Source organism: Haemorhous mexicanus, chromosome 2 (assembly GCF_027477595.1).
Source record: "Haemorhous mexicanus isolate bHaeMex1 chromosome 2, bHaeMex1.pri, whole genome shotgun sequence".
Classification (NCBI taxonomy): Eukaryota; Metazoa; Chordata; class Aves; order Passeriformes; family Fringillidae; genus Haemorhous; species Haemorhous mexicanus.
Genome location: NC_082342.1, coordinates 27197361 through 27214723, shown reverse-complemented (window position 1 = coordinate 27214723; position 17363 = coordinate 27197361). Strand labels below are relative to the sequence as shown.

General features: G+C 39.4%; 1 protein-coding gene across 21 annotated transcripts in view; it reads left to right on the top strand.

Moving 5' to 3' along the window:
* Positions 1–2303: 2303 nt before the first annotated feature.
* Positions 2304–17363, top strand: part of ZBTB20 (zinc finger and BTB domain containing 20) — a 448287-nt gene continuing 433227 nt past the window's right edge. For 10 of the 21 annotated variants that reach the window (XR_009485255.1, XM_059838030.1, XM_059838029.1 and 7 more), the window contains exon 1: positions 2304–2711. The gene's annotated coding sequence lies outside the window, so the exon portion shown is untranslated. The remainder of the gene's footprint in view (positions 2712–17363) is intronic. The other 11 variants (XM_059838024.1, XM_059838021.1, XM_059838018.1 and 8 more) reach the window with 6 other exon arrangements.

Sequence of the window (17363 nt, the reverse complement as noted above, 5' to 3'; positions counted from 1 at the left end):
CAGATTTGTATGTGTAAGATTGGTAGGACAAAGGAATTAATGTTAGTTTGGGGTCATATATTCCAGGCTGCTGAGAACTTCTCACATCTGATATCCTCATTTTGGTGCAGACCTGTTTTTTAAATTTGAAATTTCAGAGACTATTCCTATTATTTGAACTGATTATGAGGATATGAAAACTTGTGATTTTCATCAGCTGGCTTTGATACAAGTCCCCTTGACAAAGTATTTAATTTTTTCCCATAATATTTGCCATCGTAAAACTCCGAGAGATGCCAGGCCGAGATGGGAAGACTCTTCACATATTTACAGTACCATCTACTCATGGAACTATAGTTGAGTCTGTTTTACAGATGGAAAAACTGAGGCAATGACTGCTCAATTGGTACTTACAGAGCCAGATCGAGTTACCACAGTTAGAAGCAAAGTCTACAAATGCCCCTTCTGCTTTCCTGACCTTATATACCCTTCAATAAGGTGATTATGGTCATAAAGTCCAGAGAAGAAAATATGTAATATGACTAAATTTTTGTAATATATATTTAGAGTAACTTGAAGAGCTGCCTCTACACATGCCAGGTGTGTACGTAGCTAAATATTACAGAAGGAGTTGAACTAAGTCATCTATTAGAGCTTTTTACTTTTCATATTTTACCCTAAGGTAAGAGAGGCTGTGTTTTGATGAAAAAACTAATGAAAATTAACCTTCTAAAATAAATTACTTGATCCTTCTGTATTTACTGTACATCTGGATAAAAACAGAATGTTTATAAGCGAAATACAAAAATGTGTACCAGTGAACAAAACTAATCAAATTCACCAGTCACCAGGCTGGTTAATATTATAAAGACTCTGTGAATCATGAATATCCAGCCAGCCTGAGGGTACAAATCCATGAATCTAGGGAGTTTACCTGTCTCTTTTAGTCAGCAGACTATCCCTTTTCCATCACTACAATTTAGGCATATATTGCCTAATAATAAATGTGATAATAAAAATGTAGTTTGGGAAGCAGGATGTAGTAATAGAGCTTTAGATCAAAAGTGAGATTCATTTTACTTAATTTAGCCAACTACAAGCTAGCTGCTTAGCCTAATCTAGTTGTGCAGGCTCCCTCTTCAGTGGGGCGACAGAGAAAGCTGGGATGAATTGTGTTTGGGAGGTGCCTGTCTCTCCACTGACAATAGAGGGAGCCTACTCAACTGGCTTAGACAGGACACAACTTTTAGGTGGGTATGATTTACTCCAGGAAAAGTCTGTTTTGCTTCAGGAGATTGAGTTCTCATCTGTTTTTCTACTGATTTACAGCATACCCTTGGTAATATCACTTAATTTTATTTTATTTTTGGACCTAGTATTTGCATCTAAAAAATACCCTATGGGTAAAGTTCTTGAAGAGCATTTGCCAAGGATGAAATACAGGTGCAAAATGTTTGTTTTTTTTTTTTTCCCTGGTATTCCTATTTTGACATGTCTGTAGTTGTCATTAAAATAAATAGTATTTTTGTGACAGCATAAGTTTATGCGTGATGAGAAGCAGAGCTGAGTGAAAATTATTTTGGAAGCAGCATACATCTTCTTCAGATGTGACAGAATATTGTAAAAACAAAAATATAGTAACTGGTTCCATGTATTTTTTCTCCTATCTTTTCTTCCTTCGCACCTTCCACCACCAGTCCATCCCCTCTCCTCCCCCCAGCAAAAATATATAGGAAGTGAGGAGAACATTCTTCAGATTAGACCTGTATTTTAAATAACCTTGGCCTGTTTGCAACTGGGAAAATGTTTTTTTACTTGAGAGATTTATTTCTGTCCTTGTAACACCATGTACTATATGCATTGCACCTGTTCAGACATAAGCACAGCACATTATTATAGCTGTAGGGGCAGAAGCTTCCCAATATATATTTTTTGAAAGGAGGGAATGCTGGGGAGAATAGCCCTCTCTTTTCAATTGTTTACCGAGCAGTCTCTTAGGAAGACTTCTTCCTCATCAAGATCAATTTTCCCTGCTCCCCTATTGTCTGGGGAAACCTATCTCCAGGAGCGTCTTTCTTGAAAGATCTCATGACTTTAAAATCATCAGTGGGCTTTGTGTAGTCTGCCTGTCAAAAGAGATATGTTTACACCTTCCCTGCATGTGTTAGAGCTATAAGGTTACGGAGCAGAATGGCTGATACGTTTCGGCGCTCCATGCTAATATGCACAAAAAATGTATTTATGATAATCGTATGGACTGTCTGAAACAATGCATTCCAACATCCTGTAACATAAATAAGAAAGGTGGAGCCAGCCGGCACCGAAGTGTTTATTTGCCAGCAATCCTGCTCAGCTCCGTATACCTTTGCTACGCTGCCTCAGCCTGGCAGTATTGAACCTGTTGCTGCATTAGCCGAGTTGTATTTTGCTAGATAGGGGAAGGAGGGTTGTCTGCTGTCTGGTAGGAGGGCTTTGTCTGTGTGCGCCTTTCTCTCTCTCCCTCTCTCGCTCTCCCTGTCTCTCGCACTCTCGCTCGCTCTCGCTCGCTCTCTCTCGCTCGCTCTCCCTTTCCCGTCTCTGTGGTTTGTAAGGTAGGTTGCAGTGTGTGTATATACACAACATCAAGAGCAGGAAAATGGACTCATTAGGGAGGCAGGCAGTCATTACCACTCACACTGTACTTCCAGGGAGACAGCGACTATGAGGAGACAAACTGAGGACTGGGGAACAAGGTAGGCCAGTCAACTTTTATAAAACATAAAAGAATAAAGCCTCTACTCTCCTTAAACCACCACCAGTTCTTTATTCCCCCCCCCGCCCCCCCCTCGATTTTTAATTTAGAGATGTAAGTTTGCCAGACCTATTTGCTAGCTTAAAATTCGGAACATCTATAGAAGGCCTTATCCTCTACAAATGTTCCCCCCCCCGACTTATTTAAGGGTGTGCCCCCTTATGATTCACTTTAATTACTTTTTTTTAATCATGAAGGAAACAAATACGTTTGTTTTCCAACACTAGTTCCAAGTAAATCAATATCTTTCACTCTTTTAAAACAGCTCTCTCCGTATGTTTGTGGGTCTCTCTGCTTTTTCTTTTCTGTTTATGCAGTTCCATCTGTCCGTCCATATATCATGTTTTCCTTATTTACTGCTAAATGGGGGTTTATTAGTATTTGCCAATGACTTTTAACTGTAATGCTGGTGGCCAGGGTTAACGGTGACTCTCGTTCTTTGTTTTCTATATATACGCACACTGTAAGTTTAAAGTCCATGCCTGGCATACAGTAAATAAAAGCAAAAAAATAGAAAGGAGGTTCCACTCTTTCTGACAGGATTTTTATTCAGAGATTTTGCTGTTTATCTGTTTTGGTGTGGGGGCAGAGTGGGTTAATTTTGGTAATTGTACATGTACTTTTTCCTCCTGGATATTTGTAACACATATTTTTCTTTATTAGTGATTTTGCAGTTTCCTTTGCTAAGAAGAAAGGAAACATATATTCTAACTTTTATATTGCTGATCTAATGTAACATTATGGAGGCATCACTGGGTTAATAAGAATTCAAACTTTCTAAGAGGGAGTTTGTATCCTTGACTGCCCCCCACCCTCCCACTTTATGCATGGTTATGCTTGTGTTTCCGTGTGTACTGACGGGGAAGGGAGGGGGGAAGGGAATAGATATTTTTTACAGTGGTGGCAAATTATGAAATCTATCGAGCCATTTTGTCCAGAAATAGTAACTATTTATTTACCATTTTTCATTCTGAAATATGCTGCTTATTTGTATTTTCCAACATCGAAGCTTTTATCTGAATTGATTTTTTTCCTTTTTTTTTTTTCTTTTTTTTTTTTTTTTTTTCTGGGGAGGGATTTGTGAATGCATTTCATAGCCCATTTAGCATTGTCGAGTTTTTGGAGCCCAGATTTATCATGGGTTCTAAAGACTGCTTAAACTGATCCATTTAAAATGGTCTTTTTTTCTGAGCTCTTGTCATTTCTGTTGGAGAGTAAAACTGCTACTCTGCTGGTAACAAAAAAAAAAAGGAAAAAAAAAGAAAAGAAAAAAGAGAAGGGATAGTGGAAGTGAGTTACATAAAGTGTTCTGGAGAATCCTAAGTAATTATATAAAATGGGCGCTGATCACTGGAGATATCTGAACCCTAACAATCACCTTTTTTAATAGAAAATTATTTATTTAATAGCAAGAGGCGGACTTCTTCAAAACATGCATTAGGCCTTCCTTTTAGCACAAAGAAGTCCATAATGCAATATTCCTAACCCACCTGAGACTGCCTAGGAGATTCTCCAAAACCTTCAAATCCTTTGAAATGTTTCTTAAAAATCCATATTTTACAGCCAGAAAGAACTTTTGCTGCCAACAGGTTTTTTTGCTGTTTTTTGGTGGTTTTTTTTTAGCTGTCCTTTAACTTACGAGTCCCCATTTCTACAGAAGTGCCTCCTCGCTGAACAAACTAAGTTAATTGAAATCCAAAGCAGGAGATCTATTCACTGGCACTGTAACTACAGAAACTACTTGCTCCATTTTATTAGCAGCTTTTCCAGAACATGAGTGAAACTTTTCAAGGTTTTATATATCACTGTGCCAAAATTTGGTGGCTCGTCTCTTAGCTGGGGAGTGACATTTATTGTTTACTATTTTTTTTCCTCCTTATTTTTATTCAAACTTTTAAATTAATATGTTGTTGATAGACTTTAAATATGCATGTTGCTCTAAATGACCTGTTAACTGTAGCAAGGTATTTCCTCCTCTCCTAAAGTTTGAATCTCAGGCTTTGAAAACTCAGTTTGGTCATAGAGGGGATGCTGAAGTTAGGCCAAAAAAATGTAGAGGTCTTAAAGGTGGATTTGCTGATGCCTCTAGATGGTGGTCAGCCTGGAGTGGGGCAGCAGGAGTGTTCGCAGCCATCCTGCTCGTGGTGGGATGGGTGAGGGGCTTTCAGGCACCCGTCATTTTCTCCTGCACCAATGCAGGTGTATGTTCCTCAACAGCCCAGGTTTTTGTAGAGGAGCACATGGACCTGTCCTCAGGTCCTTGTGCATGTACTTTTAGCTGAAGCCCAGGCTCATCTGAACATTTTGAAAAACTTTAAAAATGACTATGAGATACCACTTGATTTTATGAAAACTCCAGGCAAGAAGAATTCAAGCAGAGAGAGTCACAATAGCAGAAACATTTTTTCATTATCTTGTAAGATTTCTTTCTAATAGTAAAATCTTTTTCACTACGAGGATGTAATTTTCCTTGAGCCTCAACTATATTCTATCAAAAAATAACCAAACCAAACTAAATCAAACCAAACAAAAACAAGCAAACAAACAAAAAACCCAAACAAAACAAATCTTAACTCTTTCAATAGCACAAAGTCCGTTTGCAATCTGGATACAGCAGCAAAGGGTAAAGTATGCCTGAGTAAACTTAAATCCAGCGTATGGTGATGTAGCTGGAACTCGGGGAATGCCAAGCCGGTTGGCCAGGGAGGTACGGCCAGGTTTGCTGGCGCGGGGCAGTGCAGGGTGCTCAGGGTGCCCTGCCCGCAGCCTGGGCAGCTGTGCGGGGCAGGGCTGGCGCTGCTCCTTGGGTCACACTGTGCTTTATTTTAGTGTTGGAGCAGACAGTTATCTAACACACCCACAGGAGGAAGTGCTCTGGAGCAGTTATTTCATGCCTTGCCATGCCCTGTAGCTAGAGCAATTTTGGGCTGAATGGCGTGTGTATGTGCCGCTCTCACTCCTGGGAGACGAGAAGCAGTGCTGTTGGGGTTTTTGTGTGTATGTTTTTGTGCTGGGGTTTTGTTGGTTTTTTGGTTGTGTTTTGTTGTTGTTTTTTTTGGTTTTTTTTTTTTTTAACAGGACCGAAAAGGAGATATAAGACAGTTAAATCCAAATACCAAACAAATACTAAGTCAAATTACTTTTAATAGTGGAGGATGTTGTTTTTCTCTTAAAGGAGGAAAAAATATCCGTCTTGTTTATTTTGATAAAGACAGTTGTAGCAATTTCCTGAGTTGAATATATCATTATTATAAATATTACTCACAGTTTTCCTATTTTCACATTTTGTTCATAGGCCCAGCTTATTCATAAGGGAAAACAGCTGCAGAATATTAAAAAAATTGTAATATTATTTATATAAAACTTTGATGTAAATAGGGAATAGTGTCCCCTGCTAGAGAATTCTGTGGGATGGCTTACAAGTCCCATACAAGAGAGATTATAGTCTTAGATAAATTGTGACTTAAATAGTTTCAAGAAAACCTTGCTCATTTTTGCAGACCATATGAGGTTTTAAGCAGAATAATTTGAATAGACGTTCTGTTTAGAAATTGATGGCATGCTGTGGCCTTATAGATTTCAGTTGGTTTCCCTCCAATCTGTTTTTATAGGATTTTTTTAACTGTGATCTGTATGGTAAAGAGCTTCTGCTGAAAGAGATTCATAGATGTTAATGGGAATTTCAAGACCGAAATTTAACTTCAAGTTACTTATATTTTTTTAACAAAACTTTTAGAAAATCCAAATCCTTTATAAAAGTCTTCTTTTTTTTTTTTTTTTTTTTTTTTAACTGAAACAATGCGCTGGAAGTAGTTACTGTTAAAGAATAACTTGTTCCCTCTGAAGGATCTAACATTCACAGTGTGGTGCAGAGGGAAAATGATGGCAAAACACAGTGAAATGGACTTTACTGTTTTGGTTAGTTTGGTCCCAGAAAATTTTAGAAGTAAACAAACAGTATCAACTGTGATAAAATGACTTGGCTTTTTAATAATTTAGCAATGCCAGTTTTCTCTTGTTGAAAAGTAGTGTTTGACCATACACCAAATTTTGAGATACTTTTGTAAGATCTGTACTGTTTTAACTTGAACAGATTTTCACAGATGTATTAAACTTTCAGTGAGGAGTAAATAAAGGCAAAGACTTTCGTCCAGGTGTTTTTTTTTTTGATAGGGTTGACTGTATTCTTGGTTAGTATTTATGATAAAAGTTAATGTTTAGTTCTAACGGCACGGATCCAATTCTCCTCTAATAGGAGCATTTCAGAATGACTGCTGCTTATGTCTTTCATGTTTTCTTACACTTCTGTACCTAATCCTCCAGCACCATCGAGTGCTATGACGGCATTTTGACCGCCCAGCGCTAGCGGGAGTTCTGTTTGCAGATGGGTTTTTTAAAATGGTCACCAGAGGCACAGGGCCATGTGCCACCTCCTCTTCCATAGCTGCTGGGGCAGCCAGGGCTGCCAGTGCCACAGGGCAGGTAGCTACACATCCCTGAGGTTTGCAAGAGGAAAGAAGTTCAGCTTTTACCCTGTGCAGGGAAGACTGTATCTTGAAGCAGATAGAATACAGGAATGGAAAATTGGGCTAATGGAATAAAGCTGTCTTTAAAGAAAAAAACCACAGTTCTTCTCACAGCTGGCTGTTGGCTTTGGAGAAATGAGTGTGGAGGGTCCCAGGTTTTTTGAGGGGGCAGATGTTCACCTCCCAGAGAAGCGAGCCGCTGGCTGAGTTGGCACTCAGTGGCATTATGGGAGGAAAGGCCATGGACTAGTCCAGAACAAAGGCCATTCTTTCATGCCAAGAATGGCCTCATCCCATCAGTGACAACCTGCCCTGCCAGCCTCATGGAGGGTGGATTTGCAGCTTGTGCTGTACTTACTGTTCTCAGGCACTCCTGCTCAAGATCTTTCATGGCAGACAGGGACTCTAACACAAACTAGTCCTACCTAATCAAACCCTGGCAGCGTCTATAGGACTTCCTTCTTCAATACCTCGTGTCGTAGTTCTTTCCTTGTGCTTTTCTGCAGTGGGTGGACACAAGTCACTAGGCAACATTTTGTGTCCAGTTTGCACAAAGGTAAATGACAGTACCAGAGGTGAATCAGAACCTGTAGGGTTTTCCAGAATCTTTGAGCTACTGTCAAAGAGTGGTTATGAAAGTCTGAATTAAAACCAGTTGGTAACTGCAGTAAAGAAGAAAGGAAACCTGAATAGGCAGTGCTTCCAACCCTCTGCAGAGCACCTACGGGAAATCCTTCGCAGGACAGACCTGGTGCCATTCTGTAAGTTACACCTGTAGATGACCTCTTAATGTTACACTTTAAGAGTGAATTTATCTTGGGCTTATAGTAGAGCTAAAAATGCAAGCAGGTATAGCATGCCATTCGATTCGGAGGTAAATACAGCATGGGAATTACTGATTTTCCTTTTTTTTTCCCCCCTTCTCAACTAAAAGACATGCTTTCTAATATCTTATTTCTAAGATCATCAATAGCTGTGTGAATAATCCCTTGAGGATACAAAAGTAGGACCAGGAAGGTTGTGTTATGGACTTCAGAATTTTCCTTTCAGCTGACTGAAAGTTAATTATTGATCTTTTTATTTCCTCCCTAGAGATCCATATGCCTCTCTTTCTGACTAGAAAGTTAGTGGTCACAGTGCAGGAATGTGAAAGTAATTGTCATGTGGCAGTACAAGATTTCATGGGCAGGATGTCAGGAATGTGTAAGATGGAGGTTGACATGGGGAGAAAGTGAAGAAAGACAACTAGGTAAAAGCTTGTGTCCACTGTCGTTTTTTGTGGGTTTAGATGTAGAGTCTGCTATTCTCCATGGCTCTGGCTCCTAAACTCCCAGCAATCTGAGAACTAAGTGAGTCACAGGCATTAGTGACAGAGGAATGCTGAGAATAAAAACAAAACAGCAACAAAAAAGCCAACCAAAAAATCTCATTGTTTAGGCACAAACACAAGAAAACCATGTTTAATTGCTGATGTGCTCCCTCTGCTGGTTCTCTAAAACTAACAAATGCTATTCCCGGGAGGCCGGGCCACACCCTCTGGGACACTGCCTGACAAAAATTGTGCCAAATGAATGGCTTTGAGCTCTCTTGCAAAGAGCAGTAGTAACAGCTAAAGAAGTCTTCTGATGAAGAGTGTTAAAGCCTTGGATACCAGGCATGACTGCTCAGAGGTCATGAAATGTTCAATCTGTAATTCAGCCTTTTTTCCCCAGTCTTACATTTGATAGTTGTTCCTTTTCCTATGATTTCCCAAAGTTTGTATTTTCTTTTTTGCTGTGGCTGCTTCTAGGATTTTTCCCATCTGAAGATGTTTTATCAAATGTTCTCATTGATGCTTTTAGTTTCCATTTTAGTGTGTGTAGTGTCTGAAGAAGCCCTAATGTAGCTTAGGCTTTGGCAGCTTCCAGTTCTTTCTGTCAGTTTAATCTGCTTGTCAGCTTTATACTGTTGTGCCCACTTCATCCTGTCCTTTGGCTTGAATACTAGCTGTTTTTTCAGGATACTCTTAAACATCCTTCCTCGTTGTGATGAATCTGTATTTCTTTTCCAAACATTGACTGAATTGTTTAATATATCCCCTACACAGCATATTTCCCCAGTAGATAAGTTTTTCAAATCCAGCACTTTGTGCTTTTACACTATGAAAAAATGTCTGAGTCTTGGGTAAGATTGAGTACTGAAGAGAAAAAAAACCTGAAAAAAGCCTTATTAATTTCCATAGAATATTTGGAATGTGTGGAAGATTTCTGACATAGTAATTATTCAATAAAAGATGGTCCTGTGTTTCCCATATTTTCCACCAATGTGGACTGTGATGAAGAAGAGCTTCATCTTGCAGCCGTTGACACACCAATGGGAATCAGCTGTGCAGAGCTGTTGCAGGGCTGGGCTCAAGTTTTCCGTGTAGAGTGATGAAAAGTTTCCTTTCTGCAAGTCTCATGTTTCTCATCTAGGTGACTGCTTATTAAATCTTTATCCTGTAGGAACAATAAACCAAAAAGCCTGGTGGGTAGCTAATTGTCTGGAGTGACTCAAGCCACATATAAATCTCATTTGTACTCAGTATGTTGACTCTCTCTGGCCTCATCGCTCTCTCGAGTATTCATTCATTTTGAGACATCTAGAATGCAATGCAAAGAAAAGGATCCCTGGTCCTTGCATCTCAGTGTCTCGGAGGATACTCCTTTATTTCCCTTTCACGGGCCCTGCAGTTTGGGATCCCATCCTTCTGAGACATAGTCCAGGGTACTGGCCCCCGTGTGGGCAGTCACAGCACTGAGACCTCATCACCCTCCTCTCAACAGGTCCCTGGATGGGAGGAATTGGCATCTCTGTGATAGCCTGCCATCCTGCTGTACCTGCTCTGGGGATAAATAGAGAGTACAGCGCCTGGGGCTACCAATCTGGCACCATTTTCTGGTGCTAAACTAATACAAGTGATTAGAAGCGACATGAAGGCCCCAGCCTGTCCTGGCGGATATTTGAAATCCAAGCCCTGTTTTATAAATTGCAGCATTTCATGAAAAACCTGCTTTTATTTTCCTCTCCAAGCCATGACCAAGTTTGGAAAGCTTCAAAGCTTGTTTCAATTGGATAAAAAAAAGTGTTTTTAAGATGGTGATATATCCTAGAAGAGCTGGTTCCTTCTTGGCTGTACCGACCTCAAATCATTTATCTACCAAGTCAGTCAGGCTCATCCTTAAACATTTCACTGCTGTGAATGCAGCTGCTCCTGAATGAGATTAAAAGCCAGTTGTGCTTTTGCAGTAGAGTCAGCTATGCATAACTTTGTGTTGGACAAGAGAAAGCTCAGTTATTTTTCCCTAGTACTGGACATTTCTGGATTCTCGAATTAACTTGTTTTTTCTGCTAGTCTCCAAGTCCCTTTTTACAGGGGATTACATCCCAATCCAAGCCTTTCTTAATACTTTGGTAGACAAACTTTTTTTTTCCCAATGTGTTTACAGGAATCTTAAATATTTTTGTAAGCACAAAGTCATAGTGCAGTGTCACACGTTTTAATCAGATTGCAGTGCAGTCACTACTGTATGCAAGGTACTGGTGAGGATAAGCTGTGCATTTGGGAAGCAGGATTCACAGTTTGTTTCTAGTTTTCTGTGTTATTTTCAACCAGTCACATCCTTTCCCAGTCTCTCAGTGACCTGTCTTCAGGACAGAGATAATGATGTTTTTGAAAGCAGATAGAAGGGTGTTAGTTATGGCTGTACTAGTAAGTTTTATCCTTCCCTCTTGAGTTTCTGCCTTGTTATCACCCTGAAGTGCATTGCAACTTTTTCTTTACTCTAATGGCTTTCCTTTAGCCTCCCCATGAAGTTTTTGAATACTTGTGGTCTTTCTCTGGCATGTCCATGTCAGACTAGAACTGACACCTGAAGTCTTGGGGTTTGGGTTTTGGTTGGGTTTTTGTTTCCTTTTTTGGAAAGGTTTTTACCACATGGAGGTTAAGAACTAGTGTTTACTTAGGGAGTTTAGATGACAGTAAAACTGTTTTGCTCTTCTCATGCAGGTATTATGTTGTATCTCAGGTGAATTTAGCATGTGTTTTTTGAGCCATGTAATTTCACAGCATTCAGCCCTAGGTTGTCTTGACCAAACTCCTATTAATAATTGAGCTATCTCAGTTAAAACTGTCTCTATGCTGGAGTGAGAACTCTCTGGTCTAGATCACATCCATATCCAGCCCTGTGATAGTTTATTCTGCTACCAGAATTTATTTAATTTTCATTCCATATCTTTTGCAGGTAAAAAAAGGTTGAAAGCAAAAAGGAAGTGAGCTAAAATGGAATTTTCTGGAGTTTCTTGGGGAAGTCTGCTTGTGCAGGAACACGGTTTAGTAGACTGTAGGCTGTTTTAAAGAGTTATTAGAGTCTGGAGTAATGTTACTATGGAACATTGGCTTCAGTGTGGTAGAAGGATACAAATGGAGCATTTAAGAAGGAGGTTTGTGAAGAATGTGAGCAGCTAGAAGAAATAAAAGCTGAGACACAGGCAGGGGGCAGAGCTGTTCAAAGAAAATGAAGACAAAAAGTCTGAACTTCATGCAAAAAGAGGGGCTAACTTAGGTCCCACTGGCAAGAGAGGGAGAAAATTTTAGCAGCAGGGTTCTGTATGAGTAGAACTAGAGAGGAGTGGGATGAGGCCACAGCCCTTTGCTTTTTCCTTAGGAGCAGAGGACTGGAATTATCATGATACAGTAATCCTCTTCAGAGGTCTGTACTCTTAGGATAAGAGGTTCCACGTGAAATTTCTGAATGTCTCTGTATCTGTTGAAATGTTTTTGAGTCGTATTTTGCCCCATGTTACATTTTTATAAAAGTGGACAAATTCCATGAAATTTAGAAGAACCAGCCTTGAATCAAGAGCTGAATTTAGCTTTGTATTTCTCCCTACTGGCTGCAGCTGGCATGTGTCTGAAGCATTAAAGATGATGCATGGTACTCCACAAGTGATTTGTGACCAGGAGACAGTTTTCTTTAGGACAGTGCTGCTGCATTTGACCTCATTTCTGCTGTGTTAGATGCTGTCTCCCTTGTGGCAACTTACATAGGTGTATTAATAAGATTCTTCCAGATCTCTCCTTGAAATCTCAGCTTATGCACTTGAGGAAATGGCTTGCTTTTCCGAGGTGTTGGTGATTATTCTCATAATGCTCAGGCAAAGGCAGCAAAGAATTTAGCATTCAAAATTATGCTTTTTTTTTTCATCTGCAAATGTTTAATCCTGAGACCCTGTGTGATTTCTTTTTGTTTTTGCTGTTTTGGTTTGCTTTGTTCTCATTAACCAAAAAAGTGAGGTGCCAGTTCTGTCTAAGTCTTTCCCAGGCTTTTTTAGATAAAGGAGTTACACATGGCCTTCAAAACAAAGAACAATTATCAGCTGAGTTCAGCGGGAGGAGAGAATGCTCACAAAAGGTTCTAGGACAGTTTAGCCATAGATAGCTGCTGATATGGATAAATAGCACTTTGCATTTCTGAAGAAACTTATTCAAATATTTTACAGTGTTTAATGAAAGTAGCTAATTTAGTTTTGCCTAATTTCAGTAGCTGAATCAACATTATTATTTCCATTTTTTAATCAGAAACAATCGAGGCATAGAGAGAAGGAAGTGAGGCCTTTCTTTCTTCCTTCCTCAGTGTATTGTAACATGCAGATGGGAGCTGGTAAAGTAAAGACCATGTTCCATGGACAAAGGAAGCTCAGATGATTCTTGGCTATGTTTAAAGACTGTTAGGCTTCTCCTTTTTTTTTTTTTTTTTTTTTTTGCACCATTGTGGTATTGTAACGTATATGCGACTTCTTTGCCATTAAAGTCTTATTTCTACTTCCAAAATGAGATACAAAGTTGCTACAGTAACTAGATATTGAGGCCAAATACATTTAATATACCAACATGTCAACAAAGTCCTTGACAGCAGAATTTGTAAAGATAAAAACATTTTTGGTGTTTCATTTACTTATTTTTTAAATTACTCTCTTAACTGAGTTAAACTTTAATTTTTTTGTTTTCCCATGGTTGGATTTCTCTTAGCTGGATATACCCTGATGAGTTTCAGTGTTAGCTTTGTCCAAGTTGATGTTCAAAAACTGCACCAGTCTGCCACCTCTTTTTGTCCAGTAATAATCAAAAGGCAAAGTTATATCTGGCTGAATTACATAGTGGTGTTGCTTGATCCATTAAATAGTCATCAAGAGAAGACTGGAGCTCCCTATCACGTATGAAGACGAACGTAGCCTTCAAATAGCTACATTGCCCTAAACTTCTTGAGTGTATCTCTGCAATGGCTGTTAATATCTGAGAAGTGCCATGAGAAGGGAACAAAACAGTCCCTAAGGGTCCTTTGGGCACAGGCATTAAAGAGGATTGTTACTTGTCTGTTTAAACTCGTCACTGGGGACAAAGCCTATGGGAGCCTGCAAGTGCTGAATCTGGGCAGAGCACAGGTGTGTTGCTGCTGAGGCATCTCTCAGAGAATGAGCAATGGGAGGAGCTGAGTTGCTTGTACATTCAACCTGAAAACTGTACAAGGAATAGCTGCATTTAACTTTTTGTTCTTTGAGAATGAGATTCTCAAGATCTTGAGATCTCAGTTCTTGAAAACTTGCAAACAAGTTTTGGGTTTGTACCACTCTCTGATATTTTTTCACTTCCTAAGAGCCAGTTTTAATGTCTGTTGATGCTTAGAAGACCAGATTGGAAGGACAGCAACCAAAAGTTTTATTAGCCAGCACAATTAATACTTTCTTCCTTGAGAGCCAAATTCATCTAGTTTAGTATGTTTACAAAAGAAAAAACTGGAATTCACAAAAAGGTTTTGCCTTTATCAGAGACATATGGATTCACCATCACTGGATATATTTGTGAGACTATAACAAAGAACACTCCTCAGGCATGTCTCACATTTCAGGGGTCAAAGGGCAAATTGGATGAATGTCTCTTCTAAAAACTGGATGAACCAGCTTTTTCATATGCAATTTCCAATTTCAGTAATCCCCAAGAAGCTTATAAGAGCCAGGATGGAGTCAGTAAAACTTTGTCTTATTAACCTCCAAAGGGACACAAAGGGCTTTGGATCTCGAGGCTGGTCAGGATGCCAAGTGCACCTCTTAAGTACTCTCATACTGTCTCAGCCTGCTGGAACTTTTGGCAGACACAACACAGTAAGGTTCACAAAGTAGATGAATAGAGTAGATGGAGACCAGGTTTACTGGGATAGTTCCCACCTGAGAAAGGCAAGTCAAGCTTTTTTGTACAGGAGAGGCTTTAAATATCTTTCCCCCCTCTACATCCCCTAAGTAGATGTCTCCCCTGTTCCTCTTTCACACATATATAACTTTTTTTTAGATTGAATGATCTCTCAAATTCAGTCTGCTGATAAGCACTGGTCTTTTAAGAGATCCTCAAGTCAACTGTATTTAAGTCCTCTTAGTCTTTAAGATATTGTGTCCACTTTACATGCAAAATTCAGACATGGGGATATTCTACAGATGTTCCCTACTGCACAGTTACCTCTACACACTGTTGTGGTAATAAATAAAAAGAGTTAGCTTTTTTCTGTCGTTAAACACCTTCAGTGTTATGCATTTACTTTAATAAATCAGTTTCTGGATTTGGTTTTTACCTTACTGAGGCACAACATTTACCATATTTAATTAGGATGTATGTAGTCTTAAAAATGTCAAAGCATTTATATATATATTATATGTTTTATAGAATACACCATTTTTCCTTCTGGGTCCCATGAACCTTTATGTATCTAAATGGGTTTGGGGGAAAGATGGGTTAGAGAGTCAACAACTATGTAGTCATTAAGTCAGCAAATCTAGAGGATACTTTATCACCATTTTATTGAACTCACATCTTTGTGTGGCCCTTCCTTGGTTTTTGATGGGGGTTACTGATGTGTTTAGGGGGAAATTCTGCTTGGCTGTCCTGTTTTCTAAAGTTTCAACGTGCATAAAGATCAGTGAAGTGGGAACACAGCAGAAAGTTTGGAATCTGGAAGAATGACAGGCCACAGATTTCTCCAGACTTTCTGGAAAGCCTGAGCAAATGAGCTGAACTTCTGGGTGAACCTCTCTTAACCAGAACTGTTGAGGCTCCTTGCCTTGTCAGAGAGAATCTTGCCTCCTCTCAGACGAAGTAATTCTGCATGATTTGAGAGAGACTTTAATTGTCTTTACTCCATTTTTTAGGAAATATGCAGGAAAAAGCCCTACTATATCGTATGCATAAAACTGTAAAGCTTCTAATCTTTATTGCTCTTTGTTTATTTTATAAAGCTTTTACTTTTCTATATCCTTATTCTGAACACCTTATTTTTTAACCTTATATTATTTAACCTTTAACCTATATTTAGCCTTAACAAAAGAAGCACAGTAAGCCAAGCAAATGGAGTGGTGTTCAATTTTCTTCCTTGTTTTCTGCCTCTGCAGGTCAGGAGCCCGCTCCTTGTGGCAGAAAGGCAGTGCCTGCTCTGCAGTGTAATCAGATCTGCTGTGTGTGCACAGTAAAACCGAGCTGGGCAGAATTCGGGCAAGGTGCAGCAAGCTTACCACTTGTGTGCAAGACAGCAACTGTAATAAAGCCCATGTTCAGGAGCTCCAAAGCTTCCTGGAATCGCCGGGTTTACTGAGAATGCACCATAGTTGATTTGGATGTTTGGAATACACCCAATATGTCCCAAACTTGCTGGACTGAATTCATGGTAGTTTTCTCAGCAGCTGTGCTGGATTTGTATGGGAGTAGGTTCTTCTGGATAAGCAGCATTAGGGGAAAGTCATGAGCAAGATAAGTACAAATCAAGGATCCTGAGTACAGTCTTCAGATACTGAATTTATTTAATTTTTTTAAAATTCAGGTACTGTTTTTAATGACCTTAGATATGGCATCTTCAAGAAGAGAAGATACAAAAAATATAAATAACAGGATGTTTTTTGTCTGTTATAGACATTCATAGAGATCTGGGTACTTCACCTCTGCTCTTCTGTTCCCTAGCAGTGAACTAGAGTGATTGGAGAACATTCTGCATGCCTTGAAGTTTCATGAACAGCTTGTGAAATGCTCCAAAACCTTTTGGTAAAAAAGGCTGGGGATAGCACAGTAATTACTGCCATATTTAACTTCTCTTGGTCTGAGAGGAGTGAGCAGAAAATGCAAACACATATGTTACCATGAGAAATTAAGATATGTTCATTTCAAAAAATTTCCCAATAAGGAAACTATTTTCCTTGGATTTAATAATTTCCCTCCTTATAGTGTTTTGCCTGATGATATCATCAGTGGAGGAATACACAAGTGGAAGAAAGGGTAGTAGGGCTGAAAGGCAAATTTTGACACTTCTAAGCCTTGTATCCTACTGATGTCAATAAAAGTTTTAATTCCAGTTCAGGGTTGCAGTTCTTTTCAGACTTGCAGAAGATGAGCAGAGATGGATATTTGGTTAAAGAGGAAAATGACCATCAAGATTTTACCTGGGGTCTGCAAAGGACCCACCTGGGGTCTGCAAAGGACCCACTTGAGAGGTTCATTCCCCAGTGGTGGATAAACATGGCTTTGGCACAATGAGCAATGCTGATGTTGTTTGTATCTTAACCCTGGCAGAGAGAAGGGTTCAGGAGGACGAGATTTAGAAGTAGGATAGAGGTGAATCTAAGTTAGATGGAACCAAAGGTTGAGGAAGAAGAGGAAGGCATGGTTCCATAGTTGTGCGTAGATGTAGATTCCTGTGTTTGTTCTGGAGTTTGTGGTGGAGCTAAGCGTCACCAGCAGCACCACTGCATTTAGTGGCTCAGCGTAAATAAAATCCATAAACGTTTTGTAAAGTGTCGGGGTTTTGCATGTGAAGTCACGCTTATGATGACTCTTGCCTCTGCCATTTCTTTCCTCACCTTGGTGGTAGGCTGAAGTTACTATTGCTTAGCCCAATTTCACATGTATGAATATGCTTTCATCTCTTTCTCTGTCGCTTTGTTTATCTGTCTCTGTCTATCTCTCTGTGCGCCTGCTGCTTGTCTGCCTGCCAGTTTTTTCTTTGTCTCTATCACTT